This window comes from Lissotriton helveticus, unplaced genomic scaffold (genome assembly GCF_964261635.1).
Source record: "Lissotriton helveticus unplaced genomic scaffold, aLisHel1.1 SCAFFOLD_424, whole genome shotgun sequence".
Taxonomy (NCBI): domain Eukaryota; kingdom Metazoa; phylum Chordata; class Amphibia; order Caudata; family Salamandridae; genus Lissotriton; species Lissotriton helveticus.
In genome coordinates this window covers 672,437-685,558 of record NW_027611779.1, presented here as the reverse complement: position 1 = coordinate 685,558, position 13,122 = coordinate 672,437, and positions in this window count along the sequence as shown.

Below are 13,122 nucleotides of genomic sequence, written 5' to 3'. Positions count from 1 at the left end.
AGCTTTCAAAGTCGGCTGACCGGGAGGGAACTCGCAGCAGCAACAAGCAGTAAAAAATAATACCCACTGGAGGGTTTCAAATATTGACACTCGCTGGAGAAACCACAGGGCCCATCAGGCACTTCGAACTGGGAGAGATTCCAAATTGGGCGGAGCCTCCGGAGTGAGGCGGTTAAAAACATTGAAACTCACCTGTGGCAGACCTAGCGTCTATAACTGGAGGGGCATACCTAAGAAGAAGTTTCAGGAGGAAACGAAACATGTTGGTCTAAATGCCGCTTCTGCTTGAAATAAAAATCTGCAAGGCAAGTTCGTGTGCGACTCGTTGATCCCCTGATGGGGATAATTGTTTGACATATGCATCGGCTTGGTTCTGCCGAAGAGAAACGCACAGCCAACCTTGCAGCGCCACGCATCCCCGCACGAACCATGTGGTGGGAACCGGCAACGGACTGAAGGGGAATGCGGTGCTCCCGGGGACTGGACTCCGGTAACTGGCCCTCTGTCAGCTTTCAAAGTCGGCTGACCGGGAGGGAACTCGCAGCAGCAACAAGCAGTAAAAAATAATACCCACTGGAGGGTTTCAAATATTGACACTCGCTGGAGAAACCACAGGGCCCATCAGGCACTTCGAACTGGGAGAGATTCCAAATTGGGCGGAGCCTCCGGAGTGAGGCGGTTAAAAACATTGAAACTCACCTGTGGCAGACCTAGCGTCTATAACTGGAGGGGCATACCTAAGAAGAAGTTTCAGGAGGAAACGAAACATGTTGGTCTAAATGCCGCTTCTGCTTGAAATAAAAATCTGCAAGGCAAGTTCGTGTGCGACTCGTTGATCCCCTGATGGGGATAATTGTTTGACATATGCATCGGCTTGGTTCTGCCGAAGAGAAACGCACAGCCAAGCTTGCAGCGCCACGCATCCCCGCACGAACCATGTGGTGGGAACCGGCAACGGACTGAAGGGGAATGCGGTGCTCCCGGGGACTGGACTCCGGTAACTGGCCCTCTGTCAGCTTTCAAAGTCGGCTGACCGGGAGGGAACTCGCAGCAGCAACAAGCAGTAAAAAATAATACCCACTGGAGGGTTTCAAATATTGACACTCGCTGGAGAAACCACAGGGCCCATCAGGCACTTCGAACTGGGAGAGATTCCAAATTGGGCGGAGCCTCCGGAGTGAGGCGGTTAAAAACATTGAAACTCACCTGTGGCAGACCTAGCGTCTATAACTGGAGGGGCATACCTAAGAAGAAGTTTCAGGAGGAAACAAAACATGTTGGTCTAAATGCCGCTTCTGCTTGAAATAAAAATCTGCAAGGCAAGTTCGTGTGCGACTCGTTGATCCCCTGATGGGGATAATTGTTTGACATATATATATATATTATATATATATATATATATATATATGTCATACCAAATGCCCTAAGCAATGAGAAGGCACACGTCACCTCCCGCCTTCCAGGCTAGCGTGCTACTTGCATCCTTCTTACTGGCTTTATATTATCTTTCGCCGACGCGTTTCGGGGCTCCTGGCCCCTTCATCTTGGGCGTGAACACACGAACTTACAACCTGCATCAGTGATTACTCGTATTTATTTCACTTCAACCCCGCCTCCTATGTCACGTGTTTAGTTGATTACACGGGGTGTTGTGGGGCATGTAGTTTGCATGCAGGAATAGGTTCGAGTTTTTAAGTTCAATTAAAAAGTTCCATTATTCCTCTGAGTGAGGTCCATGTAAGATGGGTGCAAGCACATTGTGCACCTAGGGATGTGACGCTGTAAACAGTTCGTGTGTTCACGCCCAAGATGAAGGGGCCAGGAGCCCCGAAACGCGTCGGCGAAAGATAATATAAAGCCAGTAAGAAGGATGCAAGTAGCACGCTAGCCTGGAAGGCGGGAGGTGACGTGTGCCTTCTCATTGCTTAGGGCATTTGGTATGACATTAATGCACGGCGGCTCGGCCGTGGAGAAGGGCACCACCGGCAGCTGAAGGAAACGCCCCCCATCGACTGCGCGGAGCTGAAGTCTGGAACTGATCCGAACTGTTTACAGCGTCACATCCCTAGGTGCACAATGTGCTTGCACCCATCTTACATGGACCTCACTCAGAGGAATAATGGAACTTTTTAATTGAACTTAAAAACTCGAACCTATTCCTGCATGCAAACTACATGCCCCACAACACCCCGTGTAATCAACTAAACACGTGACATAGGAGGCGGGGTTGAAGTGAAATAAATACGAGTAATCACTGATGCAGGTTGTAAGTTCGTGTGTTCACGCCCAAGATGAAGGGGCCAGGAGCCCCGAAACGCGTCGGCGAAAGATAATATAAAGCCAGTAAGAAGGATGCAAGTAGCACGCTAGCCTGGAAGGCGGGAGGTGACGTGTGCCTTCTCATTGCTTAGGGCATTTGGTATGACATTAATGCACGGCGGCTCGGCCGTGGAGAAGGGCACCACCGGCAGCTGAAGGAAACGCCCCCCATCGACTGCGCGGAGCTGAAGTCTGGAACTGATCCGAACTGTTTACAGCGTCACATCCCTAGGTGCACAATGTGCTTGCACCCATCTTACATGGACCTCACTCAGAGGAATAATGGAACTTTTTAATTGAACTTAAAAACTCGAACCTATTCCTGCATGCAAACTACATGCCCCACAACACCCCGTGTAATCAACTAAACACGTGACATAGGAGGCGGGGTTGAAGTGAAATAAATACGAGTAATCACTGATGCAGGTTGTAAGTTCGTGTGTTCACGCCCAAGATGAAGGGGCCAGGAGCCCCGAAACGCGTCGGCGAAAGATAATATAAAGCCAGTAAGAAGGATGCAAGTAGCACGCTAGCCTGGAAGGCGGGAGGTGACGTGTGCCTTCTCATTGCTTAGGGCATTTGGTATGACATTAATGCACGGCGGCTCGGCCGTGGAGAAGGGCACCACCGGCAGCTGAAGGAAACGCCCCCCATCGACTGCGCGGAGCTGAAGTCTGGAACTGATCCGAACTGTTTACAGCGTCACATCCCTAGGTGCACAATGTGCTTGCACCCATCTTACATGGACCTCACTCAGAGGAATAATGGAACTTTTTAATTGAACTTAAAAACTCGAACCTATTCCTGCATGCAAACTACATGCCCCACAACACCCCGTGTAATCAACTAAACACGTGACATAGGAGGCGGGGTTGAAGTGAAATAAATACGAGTAATCACTGATGCAGGTTGTAAGTTCGTGTGTTCACGCCCAAGATGAAGGGGCCAGGAGCCCCGAAACGCGTCGGCGAAAGATAATATAAAGCCAGTAAGAAGGATGCAAGTAGCACGCTAGCCTGGAAGGCGGGAGGTGACGTGTGCCTTCTCATTGCTTAGGGCATTTGGTATGACATTAATGCACGGCGGCTCGGCCGTGGAGAAGGGCACCACCGGCAGCTGAAGGAAACGCCCCCCATCGACTGCGCGGAGCTGAAGTCTGGAACTGATCCGAACTGTTTACAGCGTCACATCCCTAGGTGCACAATGTGCTTGCACCCATCTTACATGGACCTCACTCAGAGGAATAATGGAACTTTTTAATTGAACTTAAAAACTCGAACCTATTCCTGCATGCAAACTACATGCCCCACAACACCCCGTGTAATCAACTAAACACGTGACATAGGAGGCGGGGTTGAAGTGAAATAAATACGAGTAATCACTGATGCAGGTTGTAAGTTCGTGTGTTCACGCCCAAGATGAAGGGGCCAGGAGCCCCGAAACGCGTCGGCGAAAGATAATATAAAGCCAGTAAGAAGGATGCAAGTAGCACGCTAGCCTGGAAGGCGGGAGGTGACGTGTGCCTTCTCATTGCTTAGGGCATTTGGTATGACATTAATGCACGGCGGCTCGGCCGTGGAGAAGGGCACCACCGGCAGCTGAAGGAAACGCCCCCCATCGACTGCGCGGAGCTGAAGTCTGGAACTGATCCGAACTGTTTACAGCGTCACATCCCTAGGTGCACAATGTGCTTGCACCCATCTTACATGGACCTCACTCAGAGGAATAATGGAACTTTTTAATTGAACTTAAAAACTCGAACCTATTCCTGCATGCAAACTACATGCCCCACAACACCCCGTGTAATCAACTAAACACGTGACATAGGAGGCGGGGTTGAAGTGAAATAAATACGAGTAATCACTGATGCAGGTTGTAAGTTCGTGTGTTCACGCCCAAGATGAAGGGGCCAGGAGCCCCGAAACGCGTCGGCGAAAGATAATATAAAGCCAGTAAGAAGGATGCAAGTAGCACGCTAGCCTGGAAGGCGGGAGGTGACGTGTGCCTTCTCATTGCTTAGGGCATTTGGTATGACATTAATGCACGGCGGCTCGGCCGTGGAGAAGGGCACCACCGGCAGCTGAAGGAAACGCCCCCCATCGACTGCGCGGAGCTGAAGTCTGGAACTGATCCGAACTGTTTACAGCGTCACATCCCTAGGTGCACAATGTGCTTGCACCCATCTTACATGGACCTCACTCAGAGGAATAATGGAACTTTTTAATTGAACTTAAAAACTCGAACCTATTCCTGCATGCAAACTACATGCCCCACAACACCCCGTGTAATCAACTAAACACGTGACATAGGAGGCGGGGTTGAAGTGAAATAAATACGAGTAATCACTGATGCAGGTTGTAAGTTCGTGTGTTCACGCCCAAGATGAAGGGGCCAGGAGCCCCGAAACGCGTCGGCGAAAGATAATATAAAGCCAGTAAGAAGGATGCAAGTAGCACGCTAGCCTGGAAGGCGGGAGGTGACGTGTGCCTTCTCATTGCTTAGGGCATTTGGTATGACATTAATGCACGGCGGCTCGGCCGTGGAGAAGGGCACCACCGGCAGCTGAAGGAAACGCCCCCCATCGACTGCGCGGAGCTGAAGTCTGGAACTGATCCGAACTGTTTACAGCGTCACATCCCTAGGTGCACAATGTGCTTGCACCCATCTTACATGGACCTCACTCAGAGGAATAATGGAACTTTTTAATTGAACTTAAAAACTCGAACCTATTCCTGCATGCAAACTACATGCCCCACAACACCCCGTGTAATCAACTAAACACGTGACATAGGAGGCGGGGTTGAAGTGAAATAAATACGAGTAATCACTGATGCAGGTTGTAAGTTCGTGTGTTCACGCCCAAGATGAAGGGGCCAGGAGCCCCGAAACGCGTCGGCGAAAGATAATATAAAGCCAGTAAGAAGGATGCAAGTAGCACGCTAGCCTGGAAGGCGGGAGGTGACGTGTGCCTTCTCATTGCTTAGGGCATTTGGTATGACATTAATGCACGGCGGCTCGGCCGTGGAGAAGGGCACCACCGGCAGCTGAAGGAAACGCCCCCCATCGACTGCGCGGAGCTGAAGTCTGGAACTGATCCGAACTGTTTACAGCGTCACATCCCTAGGTGCACAATGTGCTTGCACCCATCTTACATGGACCTCACTCAGAGGAATAATGGAACTTTTTAATTGAACTTAAAAACTCGAACCTATTCCTGCATGCAAACTACATGCCCCACAACACCCCGTGTAATCAACTAAACACGTGACATAGGAGGCGGGGTTGAAGTGAAATAAATACGAGTAATCACTGATGCAGGTTGTAAGTTCGTGTGTTCACGCCCAAGATGAAGGGGCCAGGAGCCCCGAAACGCGTCGGCGAAAGATAATATAAAGCCAGTAAGAAGGATGCAAGTAGCACGCTAGCCTGGAAGGCGGGAGGTGACGTGTGCCTTCTCATTGCTTAGGGCATTTGGTATGACATATATATATATATATATATATATATATATATATATATATTCACTGAAAAAACCATAGGTTATAGACCATATATAGTTAGGAATTAGCATTTAAAAAACCTTATTTTACTCACACAACCATGACCATGTCATGAATGATGTAATATGTGACATCATCAGCAGTGGATTGCGGGTGCGCGATATATAGTTAGTGCAACTAACTATATATGGAATTTCAATGGTTTTGTGTGAGTAAAATAAGGTTTTTTAAATGCTAATTCCTAACTATATATGGTCTATAACCTATGGTTTTTTCAGTGAATTTTCAAGGTTTTTTAAATGCTAATTCCTAACTATATATGGTCTCTAACCTATGGTTTTTTCAGTGAATTTCAATGGTTTCTTAATAGCAAATATCATAAGCTGTCGAATGTCAAGTACATGGTAAGTAAAAACATTTTCGTGTTTATGCACACTGATCTGCTTTGAATGCTGCCCCCCCTCCCCCTCATTTCGATTAGGAGTACTCTCTCTTTGCAGATAGTGAAGGGTAGTTAACGCTGGCCTTTGCCCCCGTTGTAATCCGTCATGCCTGCTTCTCTCTCCATTTGATTGATTGTTATCCAAGCATTTACTGTTTTAGAATTGGTTCTCTTTGGTTCATTCTCTATTTACAAACAAGCACAGAGTCGCAATACTCTGTTTAGTCTTTGCAGATAGTGAACAATCGTGTAAAAAAACAAAAGGAATCGAGCAAAATCAGTAGGCCACTAATGGGATCTCTTTTTGACCTCGCTAAAATAGAAACATTAGGAACAACCCCTCATGAGAAATACGAAACTAGTGAGATGAACTGAGCTCCACACCATGATGGCTGCAAGACAGCTCGGCTCCGCCACCCACCCCGCCCAAAATAACGATAAACTCTATGCAAATATTACAAATATATACAACACACCAGCAAAGTAACAGGGTAAAACATTTTATTAAATAACTATTTACATAACTATTTTATACTTTTTGTTGCCCGATCCGCCTAGCTCAATCGATCGAGCATGAAACTCATGCACTCTGATAGTTCAAAGTTTTGAGGAGTGCTTGTAACACTGTCTGAAGCCTATTTGCACTTGCTACAGCTTCACTATTCTCAATGTAAGTGGGGGCTGTTTGAGGACGTGACTGCATTTGAAAACAATGTGATGCGGTGCCACCCTGAACCGCTTGACGGAGGCCCCCGAGGGACGGTGTGATGGCGCGGACTCGGAGGGGGCGCTTGGCTCCGGCCCCCTCCCCAAGTCGTGTTGCCCTGGTGTGGCCTGAGATCGCCCCCGACATAGGTGGCCGGCTCCCGGGGTCAAGCGGAACTTTTTGCCTTTTGTTGACTCTTCCATTCTTGACCTTGTCCCACAATCCGTTTCACCTAAAGACACGCTGTAGTGGGGCGCCCCTTTACCGTTTCAGTTGCCATTCCGCCCGCTTTTGCTACACTGTGCCTCTTCCGCTATTCAGCTGTTTACCGCCCGCTCTTTCGACTACAGCGTCTCGCTCACCATGTACTTGAGTTGCTCCCGCTCTTGCGGTGCAGCGATAGGCGGCTGCCACAGGACTCTCAAAATGGCGGCCGGCTCTTCAGATTTGGGCGTGGTCCACTAAAATGGCCCTGCGACACCTTTGAACTCGGACGCTTGTCTGCTAGAGCTTGGGCTCCATTCTCGAAAGCGTCCCCTCAGCCTTGAAGATTCTACAAAAGTCTTGGGGGCCCCCGACTCCCGCAGGCTTCTGGTGGGGAGCGGCTGCCATGATTGCTCGTGGAATGGCCACGACGAGATGGTGGTGCTCTCATGCTGACGCCAGCTTCAGTCTGAAACATCCAGAAACACTGTAGACTACCAATTCGATCAGTTCCGGTAGCGCCCCAACGTGACCCGGTAGAAAAGAACTTGCCCTCCCCTCTTTGACTGATGGTTCTTGTTGCCTGTCCCTTCTGTTGTCATTTAACAGAACTATTTATCCTGCTGAAAGGGGTTGTGTTCCAACCGCTGGTTGGTGGAGACATTTTGACTATATTCTGGACCTGCGTTGTCGCGTAATGCGTCATATGACGCGCCGCGTTAGCGCATCCGGAAGTGCTCCGGTGCGCGAAGCGCAGCTTCCCGGAAGCGATCCGGGGCGCGGCGCGCAGCGCGTAACGTAAGCATAACAGGTCATGTGACTTGTTAATAAAACTTTTCACTGGTTCATTTTACTTTTCTTATTCTAATGATGAAAGGCTTGGTCATATGACCTAAAAATTACGCTTTTTATTACTTTCGAACATTATTTTTTCTTAAACATATGTTATAATGTTCCAGGCTAATGTACTTTCCCGGAAAATTTACAACTGTCCTGCAAGTAAAATATATTCTTTTTTCGAGAAAAAGGGCGTTTCTTCGTCCCATGACGGAGCCGTTGAGCAAAAGAGGCTCGGCCTGCTGTCTTAGTCGCCGATACGTCTGAATATCAGATTCTTATCGATCACTTTATGTTGCAGGAGTAGAAAACACAACAGCCCTTGACCATTTATCTTTACTGCGTTCCTGCGTATTATACCTTTTACCCTTCATGTAATTGGACTGTTTTATTTCACTTGCCTTTTACTGATTCTAAAACAGTGACTATTATTAAAAACTTTACCAATGTAAATACTACTACCATGTTTTCTTTTAAAAACCTTTATTGTGAAAATGTCAGTATACAAATACGGGCCTATAACCACGTGGGCCGGCCACGGAGCAAACTGTAATCGTATATGATGAGTAGACATTTACACTGTAGAGGAACGTAACGGGCGGGCCATTAGGTTGCAAGAACTAAGGTGTCTAACAGTTGTGGAATCGGTGGACGTACATTTTATAATTAAAATACGACAGGGCCAGTTACAATAAAATTATCTAGATATACATTTGCGGGCAAGTACCATGGGTGACGTTAATTCGAACTTTCCATAGTACAGTAATCAATAACACATCAGAACTTAATATCAATAGGGATGTCGAAATATTCAATCAATTCTCGTCCCCGCCCGCCATGTGCTTCAAAACTGCATACGTATCTCGTGATATCAAGGTTCTGCAACCAGTACACAACAAGGAGTTACGAGTCCCATTTATTCCGGCGCCAATTTGGGCGAGGACGGGCAGGTCCAGGATATAGTCAAAATGTCTCCACCAACCATCGACTATGATGATGTTCATATGCTGTATTTATTAGAGTAACACTCATCTGTCCACATGAAATTAATTTGCCACAATCTAAACATGTCATTTTAATCTTTCCAAAGTTCTTCTAAATATTTGGGACCGTTTCCCTTGCCTCTGATGCTGTCAGTGCCACTTCTTTGGTGAATGTACTGGCAGGTCGGGGGTTCTCCTCCAAATCTCTCTTTTGTGCAGCACTATAATTAATCGGTGCCACCTCTCCATATGACGATGCATGGTATAGTTACCATAACTATATTTTTTTTCGGTTCCTATGGAGAGTACATCGTGGCAGATGAGGCAGGTAACGTACCGGGCATTTACCTTTTTTGCATGTAGAGGAAAGGAAAAAAAATTTGAGCGTCCGAGTTCTAAGGTGTCCCAGGGCCATTTTAGTGGACCAGGCCCAAATCCAAAGAACAGGCCGCCATTTTGAGAGTCCTGTTGCAGCCGCCTGTCGCTGTAGCATCAAGAGCGGCCGAAACTCAGCTGAATGGCAACTTAAACGGTAAAGGGGCGCCCCACTACAGCAGACGAGCCTCCACCTGGGGAGGCCCGTTCACGCTGCCTCCCCCCCCCCTTCGGGCACCCCACGCCGTTATTCGGAGCAGCATTGTAGGATGGCCACACCAGTGCGGCAACTTGCTAGACACCACCTCGGTGCCAACCGAATCTCAGCGCCTTGTGGTGTCTTCCATTCCGAAAATATTGTTGTGCTGCCTTCGGCCTATTCGCCGCAAGTGCGCACGCAACTCAGCTGCATAGCGAGTGAAACACCAAGGGGCGCCCCACTGCAGCCGAGGAACCTTCATCTTGGGGGCGACGCACAGCATCACATTGCTTTCCAATGCAGTCAGATCCTCAAACAACCCCCACTGACTGACGCGAACTCACAGGCCAACGGAGCGCCCCACGCCGACTTTCGGCGCAGCATTGTAGGATGGCCACACCAGTGCGGCAACTTGCTGGACCCCACCTCGGTGCCATCCGGATCTTGGCGCGTTGCGCTGCCTTTGGCCCTATTCGCACATCGGTCCGCTACTGACGCCACCTCACAGGCCAACGGGGCGCCCCACACCGACTTTCGGCGCAGCATTGTAGGATGGCCACACCAGTGCGGCAACTTGCTGGACACCACCTCGGTGCCATCCGGATCTTGGCGCGTTCTGCTACCTTCGGCCTATTCGCACATCGGTCTGCTACTGACGCCGCCTCACAGGCCAACGGGGCACCCCACGCCGACTTTCGGCGCAGCATTGTAGGATGGCCACACCAGTGCGGCAACTTGCTGGACCCCACCTCGGTGCCATCCGGATCTTGGCGCGTTGTGCTGCCTTCGGCCTATTCGCACATCGGTCCGCTACTGACGCGAACTCACAGGCCAACGGAGCGCCCCACGCCGACTTTCGGCGCAGCATTGTAGGATGGCCACACCAGTGCGGCAACTTGCTGGACACCACCTCGTGCCATCCGGATCTTGGCGCGTTCTGCTGCCTTCGGCCTATTCGCACATCGGTCCGCTACTGACGCCGCCTCACAGGCCAACGGGGCACCCCACGCCGACTTTCGGCGCAGCATTGTAGGATGGCCACACCAGTGCGGCAACTTGGTGGACACCACCTCGGTGCCATCCGGATCTTGGCGCGTTGTGCTGCCTTCGGCCTATTCGCACATCGGTCCGCTACTGACGCCGCCTCACGTGCCAATGGATTTTCTACGCTTTTTATACCCTATGCCGCATAACAGGTCATGTGACTTGTTTATAAAACTTTTCATTGGTTCATTTTACTTTTGGTTTCCTAATGATGGAAGGCTTGATCATATGACCTAAAAATAACACTTTTCATTGGATGAAAACTTTTTTTTTTTCCCAAACGATGAAAGCCCCACCTTGTTTCTGGATGTTTCAGACTGAAGCTGGCGTCAGCATGAAAGCACCACCATCTCGTGGCTCCGTCGTGGTCATTCCGCGAGCAATCATGGCAGCCGCTCCCCACTGGAAGCCTGCAGGAGTCGGGGGCCCCCAAGACTTTTATAGAATCATCAAGGCTGAGGGGACGCTTTCGAGAATGGGGTCCAAGACCTAGCAGACAAGCGTCCGATTTCCAAGGTGTCCCAGGGCCATTTCAGTGGACCAGGCCCAAAAAGGAAAGAGCCTGCCGCCATTTTGAGAGTCCTGTGGCAGCCGCCTATCGCTGCACCGCAAGAGTGGGCGCAACTCAGCTGAATGGCGGATTTTGGCACAGTGTACCAAAAGCGGGCGGAATGGCAACTGAAACGGTAAAGGGGCGCCCCACTACAGCAGACGAGCCTCCATCTGGGGAGGCCCGTTCACGCCGCCTCACCCCCCTCCCTCCCCCCGGGGCGCCCCACGCCGTGCCCAAAAAGGAAAGAGCCTGCCGCCATTTTCAGAGTCCTGTGGCAGCCGCCTATCGCTGCACCGCAAGAGTGGGCGCAACTCAGCTGAATGGCGGATTTTGGCACAGTGTACCAAAAGCGGGCGGAATGGCAACTGAAACGGTAAAGGGGCGCCCCACTACAGCAGACGAGCCTCCACCTGGGGAGGCCCGTTCACGCCGCCTCACCCCCCCCCCCCCGGGGCGCCCCACGCCGTTATTCGGAGCAGCATTGTAGGATACCAAAACCAGTGTGGCAACTTACTTGACATCACCTGGGTGCCATCCACATCTCAGCGCGTTCTGCTGCCTTGGGACTATTGGCACAACAGACCGCTACTGACGAGCCACCCCCCGGGACGCCCCACGCCGTTATTCGGAGCAGCATTGTAGGATACCCAAAACCAGTGCGGCACCCAGGCGACATCACCTGGGTGCCATCCAGAACTCAGCACGTTGTGCTGCCTTGGAACTATTCGCACAAAACACAGCTACTGACCATTGTTGCTTCTTTTTTCCTAAAAATGTTTAGATGTTTTTACTGTTTTTGTTGCGTTGTATATATTTATAAGTTATTAAAGTTTTATAATCCTACTACTTTGTTGGAGTGCTATATATTTTTAATGTGACACATAATTGTAAAAACTTTGATGTACAAAGAGGCATCCCTGGAATCTTCCGCTTCAGGCTCGGTCCCCTCCCCAATCACAATACAGGATGGTTTTCAGATAGTAGGAACGCGTGTGGTGTGACGGATCTCATCAGGTGGGGGCCTTGATCTACTGTAACTCCTTTGAAGAGGGGTGATTCTTTACAGCTGGGGCCATAAACTACATCTGCAGGGCTACCTGATAGCCTGGGACCGGCCTGGACAATCGGACACAGAGGAAGAGGAGTGTCAGAGGGTGCGGTAGTGAATAGGGCGAAAGGGAGGTGTCGGGCGGGCACAGGGTGTGATTCTCAGGGAAGAGCAGCGCAAATGGGGGGAGGTTTATTGCCCATGCATAAGACAGAGAGCGGGGGTGACCAGTGCCTGGGGGAGATGCTTGCGAGGGTGGGGAGCCATGCTAAGGATCGACAGCGTGCAGAGAGTGGGTCTGGTCAAGGCATCTAAAATGGCTGCCGTGCACGACAAAAGTGTGGCATTTGAAAAAAGGCAAGATGGCGCAGACAATGTTTATCAACACTTCCTGATTTCCTTCGAATCGAACGTTAACAGACGTTATCTCTCCCACACTACCGGTCCCCCTGGGCTTAAACGCCGAGATGGTAGGGACTGCATCCCGTGGACATAGGCCGAGACGTCACTCAGCAGAAAAAAAAGAAAAAAAAAGTCTATAAACATACAAGAAGTTAAAAGTCAATCATTCTTGTTTCCTTGTAGTAAGCTCCCCAGTCCGCTTCCCGTTACGCGAACCAGGCGCACCCCACCAAAAAAAAACTCTTCTTTTTTTTTTGCCCCGCGGAGCCCTTTTAAAGCCTCCACATCAAACCTAGGGGGTCAGGGAGGATCTACTATGCCCCCTTATGGTCATTTGCCCCTTCGCTTTGGCCTCCTCTTGTCTCTCGATCCTACCGAGAGACAAGATGGCGGCCGCTCCGTACTGTTTGGAATGTTGACAGACACCGGAGAGCTAATCAGCTTCGCTTCGCGAAGTTCCGTTACGCGTCAGGTACACAAACCGGGGCGCTAACCGGAGCGCTGTCACAG